The 15,495-nt window shown below is 45.0% G+C and overlaps 1 protein-coding gene and 1 pseudogene across 11 annotated transcripts in view; one reads left to right on the plus strand and one right to left on the minus strand.

The window, feature by feature from the left end:
- Positions 1-15,495, plus strand: part of LOC148773957 (ferroxidase HEPHL1-like) — a 125,150-nt pseudogene that overhangs the window by 103,610 nt on the left and 6,045 nt on the right. The window contains exons 15-17 of the transcript XR_016036280.1: positions 1,467-1,680; positions 4,297-4,436; positions 6,971-7,111. The product of XR_016036280.1 is annotated as a ferroxidase HEPHL1-like (transcript). The remainder of the gene's footprint in view (positions 1-1,466; positions 1,681-4,296; positions 4,437-6,970; positions 7,112-15,495) is intronic.
- LOC148773958 (ferroxidase HEPHL1-like) overlaps positions 1-15,495 on the minus strand; it is a 153,346-nt gene that overhangs the window by 90,957 nt on the left and 46,894 nt on the right. The gene's annotated exons all lie outside the window — the stretch shown is intronic.

The following is a 15,495-nucleotide window of genomic DNA, read 5'->3' on the forward strand; positions in this document are numbered from 1 at the left end:
AGAGGGAAACAGCCAAATAGTTTTAATCCATAGAAAGAGCATTCAAAGCTAGAGATGGCTGGAATAATTTTAGGGACATGGTTACTTACTCATGGGCCCTCCAGGCTTCTAAAGAGCTACATGACAATGCTTTCCCGTTTATGTTTGGCAGTGAGTATAAATCAGCGAGTGCTGAAAAGCTGAGTCATTTCACCTATTGCCGCCCCACCCTCTAAGCTGAAAGGAGTGCCCAAACATGGGTAGAGTAGCCTGTCAGCTGGAAGTCAGACATTTCCTCTTCGATCTTTCCTTTTTAAAACCACTTTGTTGATGTATGACTGAAACACAAAAAGCTGTATATTTAATACACGTAAATTGATGAGTGTGGAAATGGTATGCATCTGTGAACATATCACCATAATCAAGGCTTTAAGCTCCTCTTTGTTCTTAGAAAAGAAAATTCTTCCTCTGTTGAAGGGATGATGAGCATACAAATAGTGGGCTGCCTGGAGACCAGCACAGGCAGAGGAAGGTCTGGCCACCTCTGTTGTCAGAAGGGTCTTCTCTTTGTTTTTACAGAGGGTCACTGTTTCTGCCTGAGCGTGCTAGGGTACCCTATGAACCAATGGTTTGGGCTCATCCGGAAGGGATAATTTGGGAATATTTAGACATGATAGATGCTATCTCTGTGCACTGAAGATAGTTAATGAGACCCACACTCTCATTCACCTCTGAGAACAGAGTCAACTAGAGGAGATTTGTTGATCCAATAATTTCCCTGAGTTAACATCTTCCAATAATTTGATTTTGTATGATGATTTTATGGTGAATTTAATTAAAATATGCATATCTGATGCCAAGGCATCTAGAAAATTCAGCTTAAAAAATCATATGGTTCTCAGTCAGATATGATGGTTGCTGTTTCTGTTTCCTTTTCATCTGGCATAATGTAGACCTACCACTGGAAATGAGACCCTCCTCTGCTCAAGGGCTTAATGAAAAAAATACATTTAGCTTTAAGAGTAATAGCTTTTGTATATTGCACCTTATAGCTTATGAAAACCTTTAGGGCAAAAGCCATGACTTCAGAAGATTGACCTAATTTGAACTTTGTCTAGGCAAGTAATTAGTTCCTTTTAAACTGGGCTGGGAGAAGATACATATCGATGATTTTTCCAGGAGTGACTATCCTCTAATAGGTGTGTACAATAGGGGAGACCCAGAGAAATCATTTCTTGGCAGCAACTTTACAAGTTTCTTTTTGTTTTTGGACATGACAGATGAGTTTCAGATGGTATTTTCCCCCATACGTAAATATATTTACAAGTAATTTATTCCTCTTAGGGTCTTATTTTTAAATGCTATAGACGGTTGATATCTTAAAAATCCACCTGACCGGTTATTTTGTAATAATTACGGAGGTTTGCTAGCAAACCAAAAGCAAACGCTCAAGCATCGCTCTGAACGCCAAGCCATTTCTCTTCCAGGCGTCTTCAGGGTCTTTGGCTCCACCCTGCACCACTTGGCGAGAGGCATGCATCAGATATATGAGGTCAGGAGCTGCGGCAATAAGGACCCTCCTGAACAGCCCTATGGGACGATAAGAACCTTTTACATCGCCGCTGAAGAGGTAGAATGGGATTATGCCCCTAACAAAAACTGGGAGTTCGAAAAGCAGCACTTGGACGCAGGAGGGGAAAGGTACCACAGCCCGAGCCAACGCCGTCTCCGGGGTGGGTTCGCACAGGTGCGTGGACGTTCGGCAAACGCGGAACCTAAAAGGGCCCGGGTGCGGTCTGCCCTGTCCTGGCGGACAGACATGTCACCCAGGAACACGAAAGCCTAGGGAAGTCGCCGGCCCCCTCCGAGGGAGCGGTCTGAAGCCAGTGTGGTCCCCGAGAGGCTGGCGGGCCCCGCGCGTGGGTCTGAGCGAGCGCGGGGCAGGTCAGCGCAGGGGCTCGCCTCCCGGGGACCCGGGGGACGCGGTGCGGAGACGCAGGGCCGCTGCGCAGAGCTGGGGGGCGCTGTAGATGGGCGGGGTTGGGGGCCGCCGGCGGTCACTGGCGCCGGGACACCCGAGGGGCGGGGAAAGCGGAGAGCCCTGGGCTGGGCAGGAAGGGCAGGTCCCCTTGTTGGCCTGGTCCCCAGAGCGTCCGCGAGGCTGGCCCTCCTGTGGAGGCGCTGCCCGTGCAGAACACAGACGAATCCGCGGGCTCGAGGACCTCGCACGCTGCTGAGCACGGGTGCCCTCCGGCCAGGCCTTCAGGGCTGAACTGTCTGGAGGGCAGGCCAGCAGGCCTCCTCCCTAGGGTTAGCAGCTTCTGCCTGGGTGGCACCGCCCCATGTATGCAGGTGAGGGCTGGTTCACTCAGTCACTGGCAGAGGTGGAGTTGAACACTGACCTTTTTGAAGGACAAATCCGTGGTCTCATCACCATGCCATGCTGACGTTCATGCCCTGTACCTCTTTGATATTTATTATCACACTTCCCTTGCCCTCTGTTCCCCAGCCCTCATGCACCTTCTGTGGTTATGACCCCCTCCAACTCCTCTACACCAGCTATTAGGAATCGTAGCCTGTTCTGTTTTTCTTACTCGGTCTGTTTTGAGGGTTCAGGCTCATGGAAAGCGTATAATGGTGCCACCTTGTGGATAAATGAAGAAATAAAATCACTCCTCAGTTTTAAAAGATGTGCCTCAAGGGTAGGATGATTTAAAATTCATTCAAAGATTCACCAGGTTTCCCTGGTAGCTCAGCTGGTAAAGAACCCACCTGCAATGCAGGACACCCTGGTTCAATCCCTGGGTTGGGAAGATCCGCTGGAGAAGGGGTAGGCTACCCACTCCAGTATTCTTGGGCTTCCCTGGTGGCTCAGACAGTAAAGAATACGCCTGCTATGTGGGAGACCTGGGTTTGATCCCTTGGTTGCGAACATCCCTTGGGAAGGGCTGCTGCTGCTAAGTTGCTTCAGTTGTGTCTGACTCTGTGAAACCCCATAGATGGCAGCCCACGAGGTTCCCCCGTCCCTGAGATTCTCCAAGCAAGAACACTGGAGTGGGTTGCCATTTCCTTCTCCTATACACGCACGCATGCATGCATGCTAAGTCGCTTCAGTCGTGTTTGACTCTGTGCGACCCTATGGACAGCAGCTCTCCAAGCTCCTCTGTCCACAGGATTCTCCAGGCAAGAATACTGGAGTGGGTTGCCTGGATGGGTAGCCCTTCCCAGGGAGAAGGAAATGGCAACCCACTCCAGTGTTCTTGCCTGGAGAATCCTATGGACAGAGGAGCCTGGTGAGTTACAGTCCATAGGGTCGAAAAGAGCAGAACCTACTGAAGAGACTTTGCACGCACGCATATGCGCCATACACAACCCACAGACTTTCTTGAGATCTTTACCGTGGAGAAACATAGCAGGGTACAGAACAACATATGGAATCTGAAGGAATGCACGGTGGTGGGGTGTGCGCATGTGCATGGGTGAACATGTTCCTGAGGTTGGTTGGTCCCAGGAGAATGTAATCTCAGAGTGCCTTTAGGAGTCTCTGACTAAGTCTGGCCCTATGCAGCACCCAGCAGGGTTTTGTTTTCTTTTAAATTGAGACTAATTGCTTTACAATGTTGTGTTGGTTTCTGCCGCACATGAATCAGCTGTAAGTATACATATATCGCCTCCCTCTCGAGTCTCCCTCACCGCTCTCTCCCCATCATTGGTGCCTCCAGGCCATCACAGAGCATCAAACTAACCCCCCGTGTTACAGAGCAGCCAGCTGGTTATCTATGCAGCATCAGCTCCCTATTTCACACAGGTGATGTGTATGTGTGTCAGTGACACTCGCTGAATTTGTCCTGCCTTCTCCGTCTCCCATTCGGAGAAGGCAGTGGCACCCCACTCCAGCACTCTTGCCTGGAGAATCCCAGGGACGGGGGAGCCTGGTGGGCTTCCGTCTGTGGGGTCGCACAGAGTTGGACACGACTGAAGCGACTGAGCAGCAGCAGCAGCAGCAGCTCCTTCCCCCATTGCATCCACAAGTCTGTTCTCTGTGTCCCAGCAGGGCTCTACAGCAGTGGTGCCCAAGAGTGGACCGTAGGCCAATACTGGACTGCCACATCTAAAGCCCCAGAGATGCTTTCAAATGCAGATTCCTGGCCCCACTTCCACAAAGTCTGATGTAAAGGACCAGCTCCCCAGGGATATCCTGATCAGAGTCAGGTTTTGGAAGCACTACTCCAGTGCCCACACCTCCAAATCATGCAGAAGCACTCAAGGTTTTTCTTCCCTCTAACAACTTTAATTCCTGTTGCTTCTGATTTGCAGACATGGAGATATATTCATGAACCACACTGAAAACTGGATCGGCTCTCAGTACAAGAAAGTGGTTTACAGGGAATACACCAGTGGAGAATTTGTGGAGATCAAAGCTCGACCGCCACAAGAGGAGCATTTGGCACTCCTGGGTATGGCACAGATCACAGCCGTGCACTGCCAGCACACACATACACGCACACACACATCCGGTTAGACATCTTCCCAAGAATGAATGGAAGAACAGAGTAGCCTGACTGCATTCATACAAGGGAGACAGCCTGCTGCCCTCCCATCATCAGGGAGCATGCTGTGTGCTCAGCTCACACAAACAGTAGCATAAGAAGACCAGCAGATGACACACAAACAGGAATCCCTGTCATCCAGGCAGTCTAACCATCTCCTGCTGCCATGAAGGTCCTTGGCCACCCCTCTGCTGAGCCAGGAAACTTTCATCTGAAACACCGATGCCTCAGAACAGCAGCCAGAGTGTTTACATGGCTTCTCCAAGGTTCTCAGTCATCCATGGCCACTGCCTTCACAACACACCATGAAAATCATTCTGACAAAAGAGAAACCTTTTACTCGAGAAGCAGTGCTTGGGTGAACAGCATGGATTCAGTTCCGGTGGCCCTGACTTCCTGGCCTTCTCAGAACTGACTTCATCTGTCTGATGCCCTGAGCTGCCCATGAGATTGGATAAACTCTTCCTGCTAACCTTCCCCACTTGTCCTCACCTGAGTGTCACCCCATCGTGAAGATGAGATCTTAAAGCAGAGGGCTAATCTAGATGACTTTTCTGTTTTTAAATGTACAAGACAACTTATATAAATACTAAGGCTTTAATATGTTTCTTATCAAAATAATGCATCACACGATTATTAGATTCATAAATTATTAACCGGCCCATCCATCTTCACCATCTGCTAACATCAGTTCCCAAGCTTGCTTTTCATACCAATGAGTCATCTCCCATGGGAACATTCCTTCTTTTGAATCTCTGAATCAGAGAACAGATCTCTGAAGAACGGGTGCTGATTCTGCAGAGGGGGCTGGGCTCAATTTGGTTTGCTCAGGAAAAGGACACAGACCAGCGACTTCATCAGTCAAGCTCAGCACCACTTCAGTCAGGGGAGCAGAAGGCCCATCTGTCCATTTGCTGCAGATCAGGGAGAGGCCTGAACCCCAGAAACTGCCAAAGCCCCCGGACAGGCACACTGGTCATCACTGCTCCCTGTGACCCACCAGGCAGTAAACCAGAAGGCATTCACCCCTTCTCAACAAAATAGCACAGCATGTGCAGTTGAAGCGGCAATGAAAATACGTTGATTTTCTTACATGTATGCATATGCCCCATCTATAACTCTTCCCAAAACTACTTTAAAAACCATGCCTAAATTTTTCTTTTCTGGCTTTATCATTTAAAAAAAAAACAGTGTGCTTTTCAGACACTGTCTGATTCATACTAAATATTTGTTTTAAAGATAATAGTAGTCCAACAAATTTTAGATTATTTAGGCCTTTATCAGTACAGTCCAGGACTGGTTCTGGGAACTTCACGGTCATCAGAATGCTCAAGTCTCTTGCAGTAAATGGCTTAGTACTGTTGGCCCTCTATGTCTGCATCCATGAATACCGACAGCCAACTGCATTTCTCAGGAAAGCATTAAAACCACGGTTGAACCAGTGAACAATGGATGTGTGTGGTCAGACTCTCAACTGTGAGTGTATTTCCCTGTGAACACAGTGTGCAGATACATCCCTAGAACCTCAGGGACCAGATCTGTGGTGCTTCCACTGGAAGTCTGTTTCTACCTCTCTCAAGGGATCCCTGTGTGAGTGATGCTCTGTCAGTGTGGCTGAGCAAACTGCATTTGTGTCTTGTTCTGGGGACCAACGGGCACCTGTGCTGGGTGAGGGCATCCCATGGCAACGAGGGTACAGACCTCTCCAGGGATGTGTGTGCCGATTTCCACTGGCTCTCATGCTGGTTAACAGAAACGTGTACACACAACTTTCTGAAGAGTGCATGTCTCATGCAGATATCCAAATACTGAGAAATAGCATTGGATGTTTGCACGTGCCTTAGTGAAATCACCATATTGATCATAAATCAATATGTTTATGTTTTAATTTTATTGTCTTAGAAATTCCTTTTATACTCATTATTTCATTGCATCCTCACTATTATTATATTTACCAGATAATGAGCAATTTTAAACTAACCAAAGGTTACACACGGGGATTACAATGAAAAGTCACCACGTGTTGTGGATAGTTTTTCCTGGAGAGTATGTCTCAGCAGTAGTAAAAATGTAAGCATTTATTGAGTACTTACTATGTCTCAATTTACTGAAATTAGCACTTTACATATGTTACTTTATCTAATCCTTACTGTAACCCTTTGAGAAAGGTAAGACCATGTTACAAATGAGGAATTTGACTCAGGTAGGTTACTTGACTTATTCAAAGCCTCTCTAATAAGTAAGTGAAGGAGGCAGGATTTGAATCCAGATTGATCCAACTGCAAAACATGACATGATATTTAATGCTACCCAATGTCACCTGCTAAAGGAAATACACTAATAACAAGGCTAACCTTTGTTTATTTTGTCAAATACACGTGAATTACACCAGTGTTGAAAAGAGCAACGATAATGCACACAGACCTGTGTTTTGCCTTTAGGCCCAATGATTCACGCCGAGGTGGGGGACTCCATCCTGATCATATTTATGAACAAGGCCAGTCGGCCCTACTCCATCTCAGCCCAGGGTGTGGAGGACATGGATAGTGGGAAGCAGCTCCAAGTGCCTGTCACAAAGCCAGGTAACTGACCCCAGAGGTCTGCGCCATGCCGATGAGTACTCCAGGCTCAACTCCTTTATTGCTGATCTCTGAGGGGTCTTGGAAAGCTCATTGTAACATCATTACTCCATCATTACGTTCCACCCATTACCCCGATATGAAATTACTATTCAGCCAATGACTGTTTGTGGAGTTTCTAGGGCTCAATTAGAGACCTTAAAGGGTATTAAGACATAATAACAGCTAGCACATATTGAATATTAACCTTGTGCCAACTTTTAAATTTAGAAAAAAATGTAAAAACTCACTTATTCTTTTTTTTTTTTTGTAGTTAATTTATTTTTTATTGGAGGCAAATTATTTTACAATATTATATTGGTTGGTTTTGCCATACATTGATGTGAATTTGCCCCGGGTTTACATAAGTTCCCCCTCCTGAACCCCCCTCCCACCTCCCTCTCACTTATTCTTATAATAACTCAGGGAGGTAGACACTAACATATTTCATTGAGCCTGATACCACTCATTATAATGGCCATTATTACTTTGTTATTAAAGGAAAAAAAAATGTGCTGTCAGGACTTCTCTGGTGGTTGAGTGGTTAAGAATCTGCCTCCCAGTGCGGGGGACCTGGTTCAGTCCCTGACCGAGGAGCTAAGACCCTGTGTATAACTTAAGTCTGCACAACACCCCTACTGACCCTGAGCTCTGGAGCCCACGCACTGTAACGAAGATCCTGTGTGTCGTAACTGAGACCCAAAGTGGCCAAATACATAAATACACTGTTTAAATGCTGCCAATTAAACTTTAACATGCCACTGATGGAAAGATGCATCTTGGCATCAGATACGCTGCTGCTAAGTCACTTCAGTCGTGTCCGACTCTGTGAGACCCCATAGATGGAAGCCCACCAGGCTGCCCCATCCCTGGGATTCTCCAGGCAAGGACACTGGAGTGGGTTGCCATTTCCTTCTCCAATGTGTGAAAGTGAAAAGTGAAAGTGAAGTCGCTCAGTCGTGTCCGACCCTTAGCGACCCCATGGACTGCAGCCTACCAGGCTCCTCCATTCATGGGATTTTCTAGGCAAGAGTACTGGAGTGGCTTGCCATTGCCTTCTCCAATACGCTAAATCACATCCTGTTATTGATGGAATCTGGTAGTGGTACGTTTATTTAACAGGTGACTGAGGCACAGAGGTGGCTCAGAGGTTAATGCGTCTGCCTCCAATGCAGGAGACTCGGGTTCGATCCCTGGGTCGGGAAGATCCCCTGGAGAAGGAAACGGTAACCCACTCCAGTATTCTTCCCTGGAGAATCCCATGGATGGAGAAGCCTGGTTAGGCTACAGTCCACGGGGTCGCAAAGAGTCGGACAGGACTGAGCGACAGAACAGAACGGACGCACAGAGGAGTAAAGAGCTCAACCAGGACAGACGTTAGGAATGGTGGAGCCGGTGTGACCTCAGGACCCGAGCTCTCTACCATGCATTTCTCTCAAGATGCTTCAAATGAGTTTGGAAGAAAAAAAAAAGACAAGATGAATCATTTCAGCAATAATACAGATTATACATGTTGAAATTCTAAGTGGTGAAGGTTTTCAAGAATATATCTGAGAGGGTTGATAAAATTTCAGAGAAAGAAAATCCATGAAGCCTCGTTTTTGAACTGTGGTGCTGGAGAAGACTCTTGAGAGTCCCTTGGACTGCAAGGAGATCCAATCAGTCCATTCTAAAGGAGATCAATCCTGGGTGTTCATTGGAAGGAGTGATGCTAAAGCTGAAACTCCAATACTTTGGCCCTGTCATGTGACGAGTTGACTCACTGGAAAAGACTCTGATGCTGGGAAAGGTTGGGGGTGGGAGGAGAAGGGGACGACAGAGAATGAGATGGCTGGATGGCATCACCGACTCGATGGACATGAGTTTGAGTGAACTCCGGGAGTTGGTGATAGACAGGGAGGCCTGGCGTGCTGTGATTCATGGGGACGCGGAGAGTCGGACACAACTGAGCCACTGAACTGAACTGAACTGAACTGAACTAAGAAAAGCTTTATACAAGAGATAGAACTCTAATTGTTTTTTTAGTTGAAGTATATAGTTGATTTACAGTGTTGTGCCAAACTCCAAAGTATAAAAAGTGACTCAGTTATACACATGATATCACTTATATGTGGAATCTAAAATATTGCACAAGGGAATCTATCTACAAAACAGAAACAGACTCATAGACATAGAGAACAGACTTGTGGTTGCCAAGGCACAGGGCAGGACAGGGATGGACTGGGAGTCTGGGGTTAGTTCAGTTCAGTGGCTCAGTCGTGTCCAACTCTTTGCGACCCCATGAACTGCAGCACGCCAGGCCTCCCTGTCCATCACAAACTCCTGGAGTTTACCCAAACTATTGTCCATTGAGTCGGTGATGCCATCCAGCCATCTCATCCTCTGTTGTCCCCTTCTCCTCCTGCCTTCAATCTTTCCCAACATCAGGGTCTTTTCAACATCAGAGTCACCTCTTCGCATCAGGTGGACAAAGTTGGAGTTTCAGCTTCAGCATCAGTCCTTCCAGTGAAGGACTGATTTCCTCTAGGATTGACTGGTTAGAACTCCTTGCAGTCCAAGGGACTCTCAAGAGTCTTCTCCAACACCACAGTTCAAAAGCATCAACTCTTTGGTGCTCAGCTTTCTTTATGGTCTAACTCTCACATCCATACATGAGTACTGGAAAAACCAGAGCTTTGACTAGATGGACCTTTGTAGGCAAAGTAATGTCTGTGCTTTTTAATATGCTGTCTAGGTTTGTCATGGCTTTTCTTGCAAGGAGCAAGTGTCTTTTAATTTCATGGCTGCAATCACCATCTGCAGTGATTTTGGAGGCCAAAGAAATAAAGTCAGTCACTGTTTTCATTGTTTCCGCATCTGTTTGCCATGAAGTGATGGGACCGGATGCCATGATCTTAGGTTTTTGAACGTTGAGCTTTAAGCCAACTTTTTCACTCTCCTCTTTCACTTTCATCAAGAGGCTCTTTAGTTCTTCTTCACTTTTGCCAGAAGGATGGTGTCATCTGCATATCTGAGGTTATTGATATTTCTCCTGGCAATCTTAATTCCAGCTTGTGCTTCATCCAGCCCAGGGGTTCTCATGATGTACTCAGCTTATAAGTTAAATAAGCAGGGTGACAACATACAGCCTTGATGTATTTAAAAGATGCATTGAAAGGCGAGAAGATCTCACAATAAAATGAACTTCCATAAATTTTACACAGTTGAAATGTAGTTGTAATAAGTGTTAAGAGCCCCTGTTACAAAATTGATAGCAACCACATAGGTATAATACGGGGGAGTTACATTCCATTTTACCTCTTATGACTACATAATAATATTATTATAATACTATCAGTTCAGTTGCTCAGTCATGTCTGATTCTTTGTGACCCCATGGAATGCAGCACGCCAGGCTTCCCTGTCCATCACCAACTCCTGGAGCTTGCTCAAACTCATGTCCATCGAGTTGGTGATGCCATCCAATCATCTCATCCTCTGTCATCCCCTTCTCCTCCTGCCTTCAATCTTTCCCTGCATCAGGGTCTTTTCCAGTAAGTCAGTTCTTTGCATTAGGTGGCCAAAGTATTGGAGTTTCAGCTTCAGCATCAGTCCTTCCAATGAATATTCAGGACTGATTTCCTTTAGGATGGACTGGTTGGATCTCCTTGCAGTGTAAGGGACTCTCAAGTCTTCTCCAACACTTCAAAAGCATCAGTTCTTCAGTGCTCAGCTTTCTTTATAGTCCAACTCTCACATCCATACATGACTACTGAAAAACCATAGCTTTGACTAGATGGACCTTTGTCGGCATAGTAATGTATCTGCTTTTTAAATGCCATCTAGATTGGTCATAGTTTTTCTTCCAAGGAGCAAGTGTCTTTTAATTTCATGGCTGTAGTCACCATCTGCAGTGATTCTGGAGCCCAAACAAATAAAGTCTTTCACTATTTACATTGTTCCCCATCTATTTGCCATAAAGTGATGGGACCAGATGCCATGATCTTAGTTTTTTGAATGTTGAGCTTTAAGCCAACGTTTTCACTCTCCTCTTTCACTTTCATCCCGAGACTCTTTAGTTCCTCTTTGCTTTCTGTCATAAGGATGGTGTCATCTTCATATCTGATGTTACTGATATTTCTCCTGGCAATCTTGATTCTAGGTTGTGCTTCATCCAGCCTGGAATTTTGCCTGATATACTCTACATATAAATTAAATAAGCAGGGTGACAATATACAGCCTTGACGTACTCCTTTCCTGATTTGGAACCGGTCTTGTTTCATGTGCAGTTCCAACTGTTGGTTCCTGACATGCATACAGGTTTCTCAGGAGGCAGGTCAGGTGGTCTGGTATTCGCATCTCTTGAAGAATTTTCCACAGTTTGGTGGGACCCACCCAGTCAAAGGCTTTGGTAGAGTCAATAAAGCAGAAGTAGATGTTTTGGTGGAACTCTCTTGCTTTTTTGATGATCCAACAGATGTTGGCAGTTTGATCTCTGGTTCCTCTGCCTTTTCTAAATCCAGCTTGAACGTCTGCAAGTTCTCAGTTCATGTACTGTTGAAGCCTGACTTGGAGAATTTTGAGCATTACTTGGTAGTGTGTGAGATGAGTGCAATTGTGTGGTAGTTTGAGCATTCTTTGGCATTGCCTTTCCTTGGGATTGGAATGAAAACTGATCTTTTCCAGAAATGGTGTGGATCTAACAGAAGCAGCAGATGTTAAGAAGAGGTGACAAGAATACACAGAACAGAAGAACTATAACAATGCTATAGCAATTTCAATAAAGATCATTAAAGCAAAAATTTAAAGATGTAAAAAATAAGAAAAGAAAACAGTCTAATGAATCAAAAAGTTAGCAAGGTACCTGTCCAAGGATGGGGTTGTGGGAAGGAAAATCTTTACTGGTTACTATTCCAAATTCTGCCACTCCCTACTCCCAGTATCAAAAGCTGCTTCAACCTGCTTCAAGAAAGTTTTCATGAACATGTAAATGTCTATATACAGAGACAGAAGTAAATTTTGGAATCTTTTTATAGTGGACCATCGTGTAGCCATAAAATGACATTTAAGAAAGATTTAACAAACAAGTTTTAATGAAAAAAAAAGTTTTAAATTACACGGGAAAGACTTGTTAAGCAAAATACAAGTATAGAAGAAAGACCAGAAGGGAAATAAGCCAAAGTGTTAATAACGGTTTTATCTTCATGGTGGTATTTTAAACAGCAACGTGATCATCTTTTCTACTTCACATTTTTTTGTACTTTCTTCTTCCCTTCTTGCTTTGATGAAGAGGGAAATGGTTTAAAATGGATCCAAAAAAAAACTATTAAACATATTTATTTTTGATGGTTGAAGCAGCCTCAAAGGGAGCATATCAGGCATGAGGGTTGGGGTGGGGCTCTGGTAGGGCTGTGGGCAAGCTGGTGTGACCCCTCCTGGTGGATGTACCCTGATGGTGAAGAGTGACAAGGGACACAGTTCCGCTCCTCTAGGCTGACTGGACTTCTAAGAGTCCTAGATATGAGGGCTGTCAGAGTAGGAAGAAAAATGATTATAGATTGTGGCAATGGAGCATTTTTTCTTTTTTTAATGGGAGCCAGAGATATTCAGTCCCCACAGGAGTCTCAAATAAGTCTGAAAGGTTTGGGAGAACCCAGAGATTGGGGGTAGGAGCAAGAAACTAACTTAGTTCAGGCAAGTTGGATAAGAAAGTTTAATCAGGGCATGCATGTGATGAAGAGTACAAGTTAGCATTTTAAGAAAAGTAAGCTCCCTCGGGACTCTGCCATCTTGGATTGGATTGCGCTAATCTGCAAGAACTCCAAAATTGCAACTCGCTTCTGAACAACCATTGACAGGAGAATGTTGGATCCCACCAAAAAAGGATACCCCATGCACAATAAAGGAAAGAAATGGTATGGACCTAACAGAAGCAGAAGATATTAAGAAGAGGTGGAAGAATACACAGAACTACACAAAAAAGATCTTTATGACCCAGATAACCACGATGGTGTGATCACTCACCTAGAGCCAGACATCCTGGAATGTGAAGTCAAGTGGGGCTTAGGAAGCATCACTATGAACAAAGCTAGTGGAGGTGATGGAATTCCAGTTGGGCTATTTCAAATCCTAACAGATGATGCCGTGAAAGTGTTGCACTCAATATGCCAGCAAATTTGGAAAACTCAGCAGTGGCCACAGGACTGGAAAAGATCAGTTTTCATTCCAATCCCAAAGAAAGGCAATGCCAAAGAATGTTCAAACTGCTGCACAATTGCACTCATTTCACAAGCTAGGAAAATAATGCTCAAAATTCTACAAGCCAGGCTTCAGCAATACGTGAACCGTGAACTTCCAGATGTTCAAGCTGGATTTAGAAAAGGCAGAGGAACTGGAGATCAAATTGCCAACATCTGTTGGGTTATAGAAAAAGCAAGAGAATTCAGAAAACCATCTGCTTCTGCTTTATTGACTATGCTAAAGCCTTTGACTGTGTGGCTTACACCAAACTGTGGAAAATTCTTAAAGAGATGGGAATCCCAGACCACTTTACCTGCCTCCTGAGAAATCTATGTTCAGGTTAAGAAACAACAGTTAGAACTGAACATGGAACACTGGACTGGTTCCAAATTGGGAAAGGAGTATGCGAAGGCTGTGTATTGTCACCCTGCTTATTTAACTTATATGCAGAGTGTATCATGCAAAATTCTAGGCCGGATGAAGCACAAGCTAGAATCAAGATTGCCAGGAGAAATATCAATAACATCAGATATGCAGATGACACCACCCTTATGGCAGAAACTGAAGAGGAACTAAAGAGCCTCTGGATGAAAGTGAAAGAGGAGAGTGAAAAAGTTGGCTTAGAACTCAACATTCAGAAAACGAAGATCATGGCATCCGGTTCCATCACTTCATGGCAAATAGATGGGGAAACAATGGAAATAGTGAAAGACTTTATTTGTTTGGGCTGCAGAATCACTGTAGATGGTGACTACAGCCATGAAATTAAAAGACACTTGCTCCTTGGAAGAAAAGTCATGACCAACTTAGACAGCACATTAAAAAGCAGAGACATTACTTTCCCAACAAAGGTCCGTCTAGTCAAAGCTATGGTTTTTCAGTAGTCATGTATGGGTGTGAGAGTTGGACTATAAAGAAAGCTGAGCACTGAAGAACTGATGCTTTTGAAGTGTGGTGTTGGAGAAGACTCTTGAGAGTCCCTTGGACTGCAAGGAGATCCAACCAGTCCATCCTAAAGGAAATCAGTCCTGAATATTCATTGGAAGCACTGATGCTGAAGCTGAAGCTCCGATACTTTGGCCATCTGATGCGAAGAGCTGACTCATTGGAAAAGACCCTGATGCTGGGAAAGACTGAAGGTGGGAGGAGAAGGGGATGACGGAGGATGAGATGGTTGGATGGCATCACCGACTAGATGGACATGAGTTTGAGTAAACTCTGGGAGTTGGTGATGGACTGGGAGGCCTGGTGTGCTGCAGTCCATGGTTCACAAGGAATTGGACCCGACTGAACTGAAGCCCCCTCAGATTTCCTCTCTCCTTCTTCTCCCCTTCCTCCATCTTCTTCGTCTTCTTTTCATTATATCACTCAACAAACATTTACTGAGCATCCTCTTTTTGTTGAGAACTTGGCTTCCAGGTGGGTGGACAATGGATTGTTTCAACTTTAATAACCCACACTTGCATTTAGAAAGTCACTTGCATTTAGAAAGGTAAATATCAGCTGTTTATCTTGTGATTACCAAGGCATGGGGTAAATCATGGAAACTAGACCTAAGATGATATTGCTAACCAACTGCTTCATGAACAAACACAGACCAAAGTTTCATGCAAGTCTTCATTACTTTTGCTTTGTGACTCAGATTCAGCTATAAATTGTTTGTCCTTATAGGGTGAGGATGGGACTCAGATAGTTCAAAAGGAGATAATTTAAATGAGCCTTTTACAATGTGATTATCTTGATAACTCATGAGTAATATATAGTTACTCTGCAAGGCTCTGGGCCAGTCGCAGGCGATTCACAGATATGGGGCCTGACCAGAGGGAGTGCATGCGTTTGTTGCTAGCATACGTACAAACTAACTCTTGCATGGTGGCTCAGATGGTTAAGAATCTTCCTGAAACATGGGAGACTTATGTTCGATCTCTGGGTTGGAAAGATCCCGTGGAGAAGGGCATGGCAATCTAATTCGGTGTTCTTGCCTAGAGAATTCCATGGACAAAAGAGCCTGGTGGGCTATAGTCCATGGGGTTGCAAAGAGTCGGACATGCCTGAGTGACTAACACTTAGGGGTTTCCCAGGTGGTGCTAGCAGTAAAGAACCTGCCTGCCAATGCAGGAGACATAAGAG

Source organism: Moschus berezovskii, chromosome 25 (genome assembly GCF_049115385.1).
Source record: "Moschus berezovskii isolate FMDL1 chromosome 25, NW_MosBer_1.0, whole genome shotgun sequence".
Taxonomy (NCBI): Eukaryota; Metazoa; Chordata; class Mammalia; order Artiodactyla; family Moschidae; genus Moschus; species Moschus berezovskii.